A 13,157-nucleotide genomic window follows, 5' to 3' on the forward strand; every position below is an offset into this window, starting at 1 on the left:
CTACTGAGTGACAGGAAGTTTGTCATATATGCTCACCTTCCATGACATGGAACGAGAATGAGACCAAAGAACTGGGTTTAAATAAAGTATGGGCATTCGTCAGGGTTCTATGTTACTGCTCATAGGCAAACATAAGCCATTGTGTGTGTGTGTGTGTGTGTGTGTGAAGAGAGAGAGAGAGGAGAGTGAGAGAGAGAGGAGAGAGAGAGAGAGAGAGAGAGAGAGAGAGAGAGAGAGAAGTTTGTCAGGGAGGATAACCTAGGTATGGTCCTCAGGAACCTTCCATTCTTTTCTTCGAGACAAATCCTCTGTGATTGCACTGGATCACCACGGTGATCAAGGAAGTTTCCTTGGGCCACCTTACTTGATTCAATCATGTCTGCCTTTCCACATCAAACAATTACTAATTCCAGGAAAGGGCTATAAACATCTTTGGGATTGCTACTCTGTCTGCCACACCATGCTGGAAGCATCCATCCCTTTACACTCTACACATGCACCGTCTTCTGTTCCCAGCTAAGCTGAGAGCTCTGAAGCAGGTCAGGGGTAAAAGAGCGTAGACCTGCCTGTGGTCCACCTTGGGAGGCATTCATACTCAAGCTACAAAGCCACTTCTTACTGAGAAAAACTCACTTGATCGTGTGTAGAGAACAGAGTGCTCTGTTAGAGAGAGAAAAATCAGCCTTCATCCCACCCTGCATCTCATGTATCTTAGTCTTAACTGACCAACCTCCTGAAGTACAAGAAGTCAATTTCTGTGGCTTAAAAATCACCAAACCCAAAGCACTTGGTTGGAGAGTGAGAGGAAAGGGCTCTACCATCCATGTCCACAAGGATGCTAGACTGACAGGGTTGTGTTGATCATTTTGAATATATCAGCCGACTGTCTGTAGGAATCCCAGGATTCTGATGAGGTTCTTAAGGGGAATTTGTGGTGATTGCTCTTCATTTTAGGTCCATAGATGTTCATCACGTGGTCTGGGGCATCTTGGAACACCATCCCAATGTGAGGGGCTACTGTCCTTAAACCTATCAATCCAAGTTCAAAGCAAAGGCAATGAATGCCCTGAGTGGAGAGATGATGAGGGTCTGTAAAAGACACTGTGATTATAGAATTTTAGTTTCCACATGAAAAGACCACTGAAGTACCCTATATTCACTTCTGTGCTGGCTAGTTTTATGTCAACTTGACACAGACTAGAGTCATCAGAGAGGCAGCGACCTCAACTGAGAAAATGCCTCCATAAGACTGGGCTGTAGGCAAGCCTGTAGAGCATTGTCTTAATTAGTTACTGATGGGAGAGGGCCCAGTTCATTGTGGGTGGTACCATCTCTGGGCTGATGATCTCGGGTTCTACAAGAAAGCAGGCTGAATAAGCCATGCGGAGCAAACAAGTAAGCAGCACCCTCCATGGCCTCTACATCAGCCTCTGCCTCCAGGTTCCTGCCTGCTTGAATTCCTGTCCTGACTTCCTTTGATGATGAATAGTGATGAGGAAGTGTAAGCCTAATAAGCCCTTTCCTCCCCAATTAGTTTTGATCATAGTGAGTTTGTTCCTGGTCTGTTCATTTGATTTGTATGCTCTGATTGTATTTGTCTATTGGACTTGGTTTAGTTTATGATTTTACTTCAGGTTTATTATTGCCCATTTTCTAATCTTGACTATTCCTCTTCCTTGATATTTATATCTTTTCTTATTTTAAAATTTTTATTATAAAAATTAACTATACAAAAAGGAATTTTAAATCCTTTATCCAGTGTCTTCTGAGTCTTTCCTCCACACACCCTTCCCATTCTCCAAGATCTAACCCAGATTCCACATCCAGTTCCAAGTCTAGTCCAGTCCACCTCTGCACACAACAACAATCAACTTCTAGGCTTCTACTAGGATGCACCCTGCCTGTCCCTGAACCACAGACCCTGTCCATACCACATCCAACCTCTCTTGCACTACCTACTCCAGGGTCTAGCCAAGTGAGTCTCCCTGATCTCTCCTCCACTCACCCTCTATAACTCCCAGTTCTACCCTCCACTCCAGGTTCAGACCAGATAGTGTCCCAGCACTGAGACAAGGAAGGGGGTGCAATGTCCAACCCCTAACCAAGAAACTATTTGCAAAGAGAAAGTTGATTTTCTCCAATCAAGTATCATTAGGGTCAACAACCACATGCCAGGGCAGACCCCATGCCCAGGAGGAACTGGCCAACATAAAACCAATTCTGTGGCTTTTTATGTGGATTTTTCTGTCTTATTGATATTTGCTTTCAGTTTTGATTTTTGCTTTTGTGGTTTTATTTGTTGAGGTGGGAAGGGAGAGAGAATATAAATAGTATAAAGGGAGGTGGGAGATGTTGAAAAGTTGAGGGAGAAGAAAGGACATGATCAGACTGTATTTATGAAAAAAATAATACCAACGTGCTCAAGGTACTAGCTGGAGCAATAAGGCAAGAGAAGGAAATTAAACAAATAGAGAAAGAAGTCAAGCTATCTCTTTTTGCAGATGACATGATAATTAGAGATCCCACAAATTTTACCAGAAGACTTCTAGAAATGATAAACAAATCCAGCAACACGGCAGGATAGAGAATCAGCATGCACAAATCAATAGCTTTTCTATACACCAACAACAAAACAGAAAAGATGATTACAGACACACTCCTGTCCACAATAGCCTCAAAAAATAAAATAACTAAGATAAACCTAAACAAGAAAGTAAAGGACTATTGTGGAATAGTCTGCATGGAGATGTGCCACTGTGGTTGGTTTTATAAAGAGCTGGATGGCCATTAGCTGGGCAGAAAGGTTAGGTGGACTTCTGGGGACAGAGAGCTCTGGGGAGAAGAAAGGCGGAGTCATCAGCCTGACATGGAGGAAGGAAGATGGGCAATACAGAGCAAAGGGAACTGAGCCAGGTAAAAGAAACATAGATTAAAAATATAGAAATCTAAGTTATAAGAACTAGTTAGGAACAAAACCTGAGCTGAGGCCGAGCTTTCATAATTAATATTAAGTCTCCATGTCATTTTTTGTGAGCTGACAGCCCCCCCAAAAAAAAAGCTTGCTACAAAGGACCTCTACAATAAAAACTTTAAATCTCTGAAGAAAGAGATACAGATACTAAGAAATGAAAAGACATCCCATGCTCATATTGTGGAATTAACATTGTGACAATGGCTATTCTACCAAAAGCTATTCACAAATTCTGTTGAGAATCATACCAACCCAAGACTTTCTCAGAGGCCCCTGATGGAAGGACAGGGTGAATGTTAGTTCTATGTCCTCATCAGGAGCAGACTTAGCAAGCCCAGTCTGGGGCTGAGGCGCTGGGCCCTCAAAGGAGCTAAGGTTTTGGTTCCTTGGAATTTGGCTTTTCCCCTACAGAGACTGGAGTTGTCGGTCCCAAGGCTGCTGTGTGTGTTCAGTAGTAGGTAATGCTCTTGAGAGACCCTCTGTTCCCCTTACATAATGTTGGCTGATTTAGCCTTGCTGACTCTGTCTCATTGTATGATGGTCTCTGCTGACTCTGTCCCATTTCTGTCCTGGAAATGGCATATAAGATGCCATTCTTCCTAAGTTTGCTTAGCATGAGATACAGCTTATACAGGACCTCTCTGCCCCAGCTTTGATCTTCTCTGTCTTCTCTTTCTCACCCCCTGGGATCAGGAACCTGTAACTGAAGAAATGACCTTCTGGTTCAGGTCAAAATTCAGCACGATGCTAATCAAAATCCTCATCCCATTTTTCACAGAAATATATATTTAAAAAAAAACTCTCCTTATATTGATAAGCAACCACAAAAGACCCCAGACAGCAAAAACAATCCTGATCAGAAAGAAAAATGCTAGAGTGGTTACCATTCCAGACATCAAGATACATTAAAGAACTATAGTGATCAAAACAATATGTTCTAGCACAAAAACAGACAAAGACTCAAATGTAAGCACATGTGACTTCAACCACTTCATCAAAAAAGTAAAAAAACATACACTAGAGAAAAGAGAGCATCTCCAACAAATGGTCTTGGAAAACTGAGTGTCCACACACAGAAGAAGGAAGTTGAGGCCCACATCTGTCACCTTTCACAAAAACTAACTTCAAATGGATCAAAGCCCTAAAGGTGAAACCTGAAACTGCTAGAAGAAAAACATAGGCAGTCCCCTGCATTATGTAGGTATAGAAAGGACTTCCTAAATAGAACTGCATTACTCAAGAGTTGAGGCCAGCCACTGACAAATGACCTAGCAAAACTGAAGAGCTTCTGCATACCTAAGGAAACAAGAAAAGCCCACAGAATGGGAGAGAAACTTTGCCAACTATACAAAAAACAGAAAATAAAAAAATAAAAAAACATGGACCTGAGATCTGAACAGGGTTCTCAAAAGAAGAAACAAGTGGCTAAGAAACATCTCAAAACATGTTCCTCATCCCCAGCAATTACAGAAATCCATTTTTTTAATAATGAGATTTTTAGCCAGGCAATGGTAGAGCACACTTTAATCCCAGTACTCGGGGAGGACAGAGCAGGCAGATCTCTGTGAGTTTGAGGAGGCCAGCCTGATCAACAGAGCGAGGATCCAGGACAGGTACAAAGTTACCCAGAGAAACCCTGTCTCGAAAAACAGAGAGAGAGAGATAGAGAGAGAGAGATGAGAGACAGAGAGAGGGAGAGAGAGGAGAGAAGACAAGGATCAAACAGAACAGCTTGACAGCAAGTGCCAGAGGGTTGTGATGGGAAGGAATCCTCACTCACTGTTGATGGTGTGGTGGTCTGAATGAGAATGAACCTCATAGGCTCATCTATTTAATGTCTGGTTTCTAGTTAGTGGAGTTGTTTGGGAAGGATTAGGAGGTGTGGCCTTATTGGAAGAGCTGTCACTGGATTAGATGTGAGTGATCAGTTACTGCTCCAGTTTCATGCCTATCTGCCTTTCACCATGCTTCCCACCATGATGATCATGAACTAACCCTCTGAAACTGCAGGTAAGCCCACAATTAAATGCTTTGTTATATGTGCTGCCTTGGTCATGGTGTCTCTTCACAGCAGCAGAACAATGACTAAGACAGTGTGACTGCAAACTGGTACAGCCCACTGTGAGTCAATGTGGACAATTCTAAAAAAGCTGAAAACCTAGCATATGACCCAGCTATAACACTCCTTATTATATGCTCAAAAGACTAGACATCATACTCAACAGATACTTGTTCAGCCATGTTCATTGCTGCTCTACTCACAAGAGCTGGGAACTAGAAAACAACTTTAGTGTCCCTCAGCTGAATAATGGACAATGAAAATGTGGCAATACACACTATGGAATATTATTCAGCTATAAAAAAAATAACTAAATGAATTTTGCAGGTAAATTGATAGGACTAGAAAAGATCACATTGAGGTATCAGGCTAATCCAGAAAGACAGAGCCCATGTTCTCTCTCACTGGAAGCCCCTATCTCCCAGTCTTCATGTGTGAACATTAGCCTATAATAACTACAGAACCAGGAGAATTAAAGGGAATCGTGGGCGGGGTGCAACAAGAGGACAAATAGCAGGGTACGTGTCATCTGAAGGCAGAAGCTCTATTTAAGAAGGGGGAGCTAAAAACCAAAGAACAGGAAGAATGTCTGAAAAGTAATAAAGAATCATATTAACTGTGTACATAAAAATACCTATAATACCACTATTAGTCCATGTTTAAATATACATAGCTTAAATGAAATCTTCCCATCTAATTGACAGTACTCCCACAAAATCCATTAGAACATCCAACAAAACCCCTAATACCAAGCAAGAGAAGGAAGCTGTCTTTCTGAGTTATCAGAGTTATCTAAGAGACTCCCAAAATATTGTAGGCTACTGTCCTTGGTTGTCCCCTAGAGATAGAAATTAAGTCCCTATGCCTGAAGACACCATGCACTTTAAACACAGGACCAGAAGCCCTGAGCTAGATCTCACTAGTCCTCTGAGGACTCATTTTCATGGTATCAGAAAGGGTCATGTTAAGCTTCCAAAGGAAGGAAGCAACAAACAGTTCTACCCAGCAATGATGTCTATGAACCACAACAGTTACCAGCATGGCATGATAGCCCTAATCATCCAGTGGAGGCACTCATACACTGGTGGCCAGCAACAGCTCTTCTCATTGGATGGGGAAATCATGCTTGGTACCGGAAACCTAACCAACTACCCAGGGCTAGTGTAGTTGGAGAACATGTAACTGCCACTTTAGTAAGCCAGCTTAATCTCTAACGATGTGCTAAATATTTACCCTTACTTCCATAGATAAGTGTAGTCCTCTGCACTCATTAAGGAAACTTCTCTTTATGACATGTAGAAGCCATTACAGAAAACCACAACTGATCAAAATGTGAGTTAGAGACCAATTCCAAGGATAGTGCTACAAAATAAGCACATAAGGCCCTGAGGCTTCTGTGAAAGAGGAGGTGAAAAGATTGATTGTGAGAGCCAGAATATTGGGAAGTTTGCTGTAAGAGGCTATACCCATGAAGTCTCACCAATGTATCTGCCTAAACACCACCTAACCAAAGATGGCACCAAGGGACATGCTAATGTGAAAGCAGAGAAGCACAACCCCAGACAAATAACTACAGGCAACTAAGAAAGCTGACAGAGGAGGAAGTCTTCCCTAAGGAAGAGCACACCATTTAGTTATCCACACACACACAACACACCACACACACACACACACACACACAGTAAAAGAGATCTTGAATTTTAAAGATAGCAGTGGAAGTGTACATGGGAAGGTTTGTAGGGAGGAAAGGGATGGAGGAAATGTAATTATCTCAGAAAATATAAATTATTTTTAAATGATGGCATGCACTCATCCCATCTCTACCACCCACCTTCATCCCCAGTCTTTCTGTGAGCTTAAAAGTCTATCATGTTGAGGGTCCACCCATCCTCCAGCCTTGTCACCTAAGAGACAAAATATGCTCTGGGGTATCTTGAATGACAGCACATTTTGTTACAACATCACAGTGCAGAAGGGAGTTGCCATCCTTTTGGTGCCCATGACTTAAGAAAAAAGCACTCCCGGACACACCTGCTGCTGGAAGTCAGATCAGTGCCAGCACAATCATCATCAGAGAGACTTTCTCCAGCAGCTGACAGGAGCAGATGCAGAGACCCACAGTCAAACATTAGGTGGAGAGAGAAACCCAAATAGATTTCCATCAGGTCTCTCCCCTCAGAACTCAGGGAACCCCTGGAAGAGTGGGAGGAAGGAATGTAGGAGCCAGAAGGGTTGGGGACACCAGGAGAACACGGCCCACAGAATCAACTAAGCAGGCTCACAGGGGCTCACGGAGACTGAAGCAACAATCACGGAGCCTGTATGGTTCTGCACTAAGTCCTCTACGTATGTGTTGCGGTTGTTTTTAACTTAGTGTTTTTGTGGGACTCCTAACAGGAGTCTGGACTCTTTTGCCTGCTCTTGGACCCTTTTTTTCTGCTACTGAGTTGTCTCACCCTGTCTTTATGTGCGGTTTTGTGCCTAGTCTTGTTGTGTCTTCTTATGCTGTGTTCTGTTGACATCTCTGGAGGCCTGCTCCGTCCTGAAGGGAAGCAGAGGAGTGGATCTGGGGGTGGGATGGGAGGGTGGAGGGAGAGGAAACTGTGGTTGCGATGTATTGTGTGAGAGAAAAAATGAAAAGGGTATTTCATGAGTGTCGAGATGAAAGCTTGTATAAGCCAAAGTTTCTAAAGAATTTTAGGTGAAGGAAACTCCGCCAAGTACAGGCTTGGGATTCTAAACCCGGCCTGCCACCAGACTCCAGCAGCACCCCTACCCCATGCCACGTAGCCTGGGTGGAACTCGGCCAAACACACCAAACAGGAGCCTATGACACCAGCACTAGGGCACTATAATGATCTCTTTGTGATGAAGAAGCATGGCACAGTGTTATGGTGGATTGAGTGAGACAAGGAGACCCACATGCAGCCTGGGGCTGTCCGCCCTGGGCTCTGAGGAAAAAAACACAACACAACACCACCTGGCACTTGAAGCACCAGCCAGATGGGCATGAGTAAGCAGAGGTAAGGTATGGTATGTATGGTTTGTGGCATGGCATGCATGGCATGGCATGCATTGCATGTATGGTATGTATGTATGGTAAAGAGACAAAACGTTCATGTCCTATGGACAGAGGCACATCTGAAGAGGCAAGAGAGGAAGGGAGGGTCCTGAGGTGAGTGGCTTGATTGCCACCCGGGCCAAGGTGATGTCTCGGCCTGGTGCTGCTGGGACCCATGTCTGGGTTCCTGGCTTGACACAGCCGTGGTCCCTGTGGTTGTCTCTGACTCCTGATACTAACAAAAGCCAAGATGATAGAGCTTTACAGAGTTGGCCCCGCCACTCACTGGCTGTGCACCAGGGAGAGCTGGTCCTGTCCCTCACCGGCTGAAGCACTCAGGAGAGAGGATCCAACACCTCTCCTAGGCAGCACGACAGAGCCGACCCTGTTTGCAGGGGCGTGGGCAAGACGGCCCTGAGGGCATGGGAGTGGGAGAGCAGGCCACGCCCCTCTTGTGTCCCCATGTGGTGACCTAGATGAGGGAAAGATGCCCTCCTCCCCTCACCCCTCACCACCAGCAGCAGGTGGAGGACCTGACCTAACCCCTCACCAGCTGCAAGACTCAGGAGAACAGGCCATGTGCCTCACCCGGGCAGCAAAGTAGAGCTGACCCTGCAGATGGGCGCAGGAGAGCCAGCCCTGAGAACGTGAGAAGACGTAACTGGTACGGCCTCCCTCGTCTACGGTGAGGCGGTGGAGGTGAGGTAAAGGTGCCCTGCTCCGTGGCCTCTACCATCTCCAGATGGAAAGGGAGCTGCCCCCCTTGACGAGCTGCAACACGCGGAAGGCGAGCCTGCACCTCATCTGGGCAGCACAGCGGAGCTGACCCTGTTGAGAGCACAGGGGAGCCAAACTCTAGAATATGACCCTGGGAGACCTGGCCCCGCCCCTCATCTGCCATAGGGTGACGTGGTGAGGGAGAGAAGCGCCCTTCCCCCCACACCCGCCCATCAATGCCTGAGGCAAGTGGGAGAGCTGGCCCGAAGTGTGGGAGAGCTGTCTCTGACCCCACCAACTGCGCCCTGCACCCGACCGGGGCAGCACAGTAGCATCAACCCTTGGCGGAGGTGTGGGTGAACCAGCTCCAACGCTGTAAGCACGGGACAGCTGTCCCCACTCTTTGTCTTTTCTGCTGTGGTCTGGATGGGGCAGAGATGTCCCCCCCTTATCTCTCACCTCTTATCACCTGCAACAGATGAGAGAGCTGACCCTTCCCTCCCCCTTACCAGCGACACACTCGGGAAAGCAGGCCCTGTTCCTCACCTCCGCAGCCCAGCAGAACTGGCCTGGTGGTCAGAGATGAGGGTGACCCAGCCCCAAAGTCGTGAGCAAGGGAGAGCTGTCCACATTACTCATCTGACATGTGGCATCCTGGGAGGAAGAGAGATGCCCTCTCCACCCATCAATGCCTGAGACAGGTGGAGGAGCTGGCCCTGGGTCATAAGAGTGGGAGGGGTGTCTCTGCCCCTCACCAGCTGCAGCACTCGGAGAGTGACCTCTGTACCTCACCTGGGCAACACAATAGAGCTGACCCTGATGTGTGGGAAGAGCCGCTCCTAGGGCGTGAAAGCAGGAGGCTGGCCCCGCCCCTCCCTCATTGCTACTGGAGGTGAATTAGCCAGGGCAATGCTGGATCGCTCACCCTGGTGGTGAGGACAGGGGAGGGCTGGTGGGCAGACCAACCCTGCAGCTGCCCAGGCCCAGAACCAGGGTTATGACTTGTCCTGCCCCAGCATCCACCCCCGCTATGATCTGCTGGAACACATGAAGGGACCTGACCTGCAGACCCAAAGCTGCAGGATCTGCACAAGAGGAGTCCCAGTGAGGGACCAACATCAGTAGTGTGATAGAAACCAGAGTCCTCGAACCAGACCAATGACTCTTTGCGATAAAACACTTGCAAGATATATGGACAAAGGAGTTTAATGTGTGACTTGGTGTCACACTGCAGCTTCCATTGACAAGATTTTTAATTTTTTTTTCCTTTTTCCTCTTCTCTCTTAAATTTTGTTTTATTTGGGAGGGAGTGGTGCAGGGCAGAGGGTGGATTCAAAGGGACAGGGAAATGAAATGAATGGGATTAAGATACATGATTTAAAAGACAGACTAGAAAGTAAAAAAACAGTGAAAAGTCATTGAGGCAACCTACATGTCCACTCTCTAGCGAGTCGATCCCCACTTGCATAACTCAGGGAAAGAAAGACTTTGTCTTCATTTTCCTGTGCTGCTCTTCATTAAAGTCCAGATGTCCTCCGTAAGGGCTGACTAGGAAAGATTTCACAGCATGTCATGTGACTGAATGCTTGGTAGTGCTGGGAGATAGTGAAAACCATGGGGAGGGAAGCAGTACCTTAGAAAGAATTGGGTCGCTAGAGGGAATGGAAGCTTCCAAAAGCCATGGAACCAGCTGCTTCTGACACATCTTTCCAAACTCCCAGCACCTCCCAGGACAATTCCTCGCCTGTTCTCTGAAAGCCTAAGGTAAAGCTTTAAGTGGCTTCTTTGTCACAGGCATGAGAGAAGTACCTAATGCAGTCCTTGGGGTCAGCGACAGAAACCATAATGGGTGGTATCTTAGTTCACTTGTAGTGTCGGCTGCATGAGTCTGGAAGCTTTCCCGTTCCTCTCAGGATTGTCATCTCTCTGGATGGCCCCGGGTGTTCACTTTATCTGTTGAGATACCAACTTTGTCTTTCATTTTCTTAGTGTCGTCTGTTAGTTGAGGTGAGGGGTCATCGTTTTCTTGAGCCTTTCAAATAACCACCACTTTGGTTCTCTGGTGTTGCTCTAGTGCCCACTCAGTCCCAGTCAGATGCTTTTTCATCTGCTGCTTTGGGGTTTCAGCTGCTCTGCCTGTCTACAACTTTCAAGAGCAATCATTAGTTTTCTGAGGTACATGGGATTTTAAGATGGAGGAATCTGTGGCCATAAACTTCCCTCTTATACTTACTCTAAAATTTTTTTTTTAAGCATTACATAGTGGTGCCATTTTCCATCAGTGAAAGCAAACATGAAGAGCTTGGAAACAGCCCTATGATGAGGACATCCTTAGAGTTAACTACACCTTAATGACCCTGGCCCACCGATCATTTTCAAAGGTTAAGTAAGCATCATGGCATGTACCAACCAATATTAGAGTAGCTGTGAAGATCTTGGACAAGGCCATCATCAAGGCCTCTGATATCACAGCTGAGATGGACATCAGGAAGCTGTCCTAAACCCAAACATTGTGAAATTCTTCCAGATATTTGACAAACCAAAAAATGAGATTTGATCTTGGAATTTATGGCAAGGGGAGATATGGTCAACCTCATAGAGGCATGTGGATGCATGAGAGAGGAGAAGGTATGGCCCATTTTCCACCAGGTGGCATCTGCAGTTCAGTTACCTCCATGAAAGAAACATTGCCCACTGTGACATAAATATTGTTCACTGAGACATAAAAGCGAGAAATGTGTTCTTTGATGTTAACAGAAACAACAAACTCCAGATATCCTGGTGGCCATAAAAGTCACCACACCGCTGGCCAGATGTCATTGGCACACTTTCTTCTTTTGCACCAGAAATGTCAGAGGACAGAGGCTATCACGAACTTTCCATAGTTCACATGAGCCTTGGCATTCTGATTTTACACTATGGTCACTAGGTCCACACCATAACAAGGCTTCAACCTCTTTAGATCTGCACCAGCTGGTCACAGCCACAAATAGATCTGAGTTCTACGAAACTGATCAAAAACCTTGGAAAACTTCATTTCATACCTATACATTTTAGATCCTGGGTCCAAGGGGCCCATCAAACATGAGACATCCATGACTGTTTCTCTGTGATGAAGCCCTCATGATGAACCTCGAGAAAAACAGTCTGATGGGTACATCTATCAGCAAACATGGAAACTTGTGAAGATCCATTCAAACACAAGCCCTGCAGGTCCTTCTAAGCTCCCTTTCCCCATGAGGAGGGGAAGGGGTGAATCTGCTCTTCCTATCACTATCTCATCTAGAAAGAACCAACTGCAAGAGATGTAGAAAGGAGCAGGGCTGTACAGGGTACAGCCTGCCTGATATCGTCAGCAGTGACCAGCCCGAGGTTGCACCCACAGACTCCAAAAACAACAGAAGGGGCTAGAAGTGGGTGTGGATGTATAATCTTCACTTGTTTCTAAGGTTATATTGCTGTCTCCTTATCTAAAAGAAAAGCAGCACATATCCCATGGAAGAGGCTACAAAAAAAAGAAACCGAGTCCCACAGGAAATCTGGTAGACATGGCCACCAAGATTAATGCATTCTGCCATCGACAGACTGCATCTGTTTATAAAATACGAACCTTAATGTGTCCTACAGCATCCACCTAATCTCGGAAAGTTGAGCAAGAAACAGACAGCAGGTATAACCAGAGTCTGTGGAGGTGGGAGGAGGGTTTGGTCTGAGATAAATAGATTCAGAAGGAGGAAATCAGAGGGGAATAAGTAGGGCTAGCTCAGGGATGAGTAAGTCTGTCTATGTTAACAATCACTGATGGCATCCTTTTCATCTTCATTCAAGAATGAAGAACAGACCCAATTATCCTTTGCTAAACACTGGAGCTAATTTCCACCTGGTACGGACTTAGAGCCACAGAAGGGACACAGGCTGTGTGCTCAAAATCCTGTGGACCATCAGACACCAACAAGAAACATGGCACAAACCCCTACACCCCCTCCCCTAACAGCAAGGGTTGAGCTAACAGCTCCACCCTCCTTCAGTTCACTGTGACCCAAGCATCACTTTCTAGAGAGAGACATGGTCTACATGGCTTCCACCTTATAAAGTACCAACCCTCCAGGTTCTACATGTATAACTGAATGCTCACACAGAACTGAGCTCAGGTTCTTTACCAGCTATTCCCCTCATCCACACCAACAGCATCCCTGGTGAGCCTGGCAGAAGTACACAATCTGTATACCCAGAAGGAAGAGGCGAGGCAAAGAGAAAAAGGGGGGGCGGTGGAGTGGAACAATGCAGAAGAGAGAAAGTGGGATGGGGGAGGGCAGAAAGGCATGAAGCAAGGTGAAGCAGGAGCAAGA

The sequence above is a fragment of the Peromyscus leucopus genome, unplaced genomic scaffold (assembly GCF_004664715.2).
Source record: "Peromyscus leucopus breed LL Stock unplaced genomic scaffold, UCI_PerLeu_2.1 scaffold_469, whole genome shotgun sequence".
In the NCBI taxonomy this organism is placed as follows: domain Eukaryota; kingdom Metazoa; phylum Chordata; class Mammalia; order Rodentia; family Cricetidae; genus Peromyscus; species Peromyscus leucopus.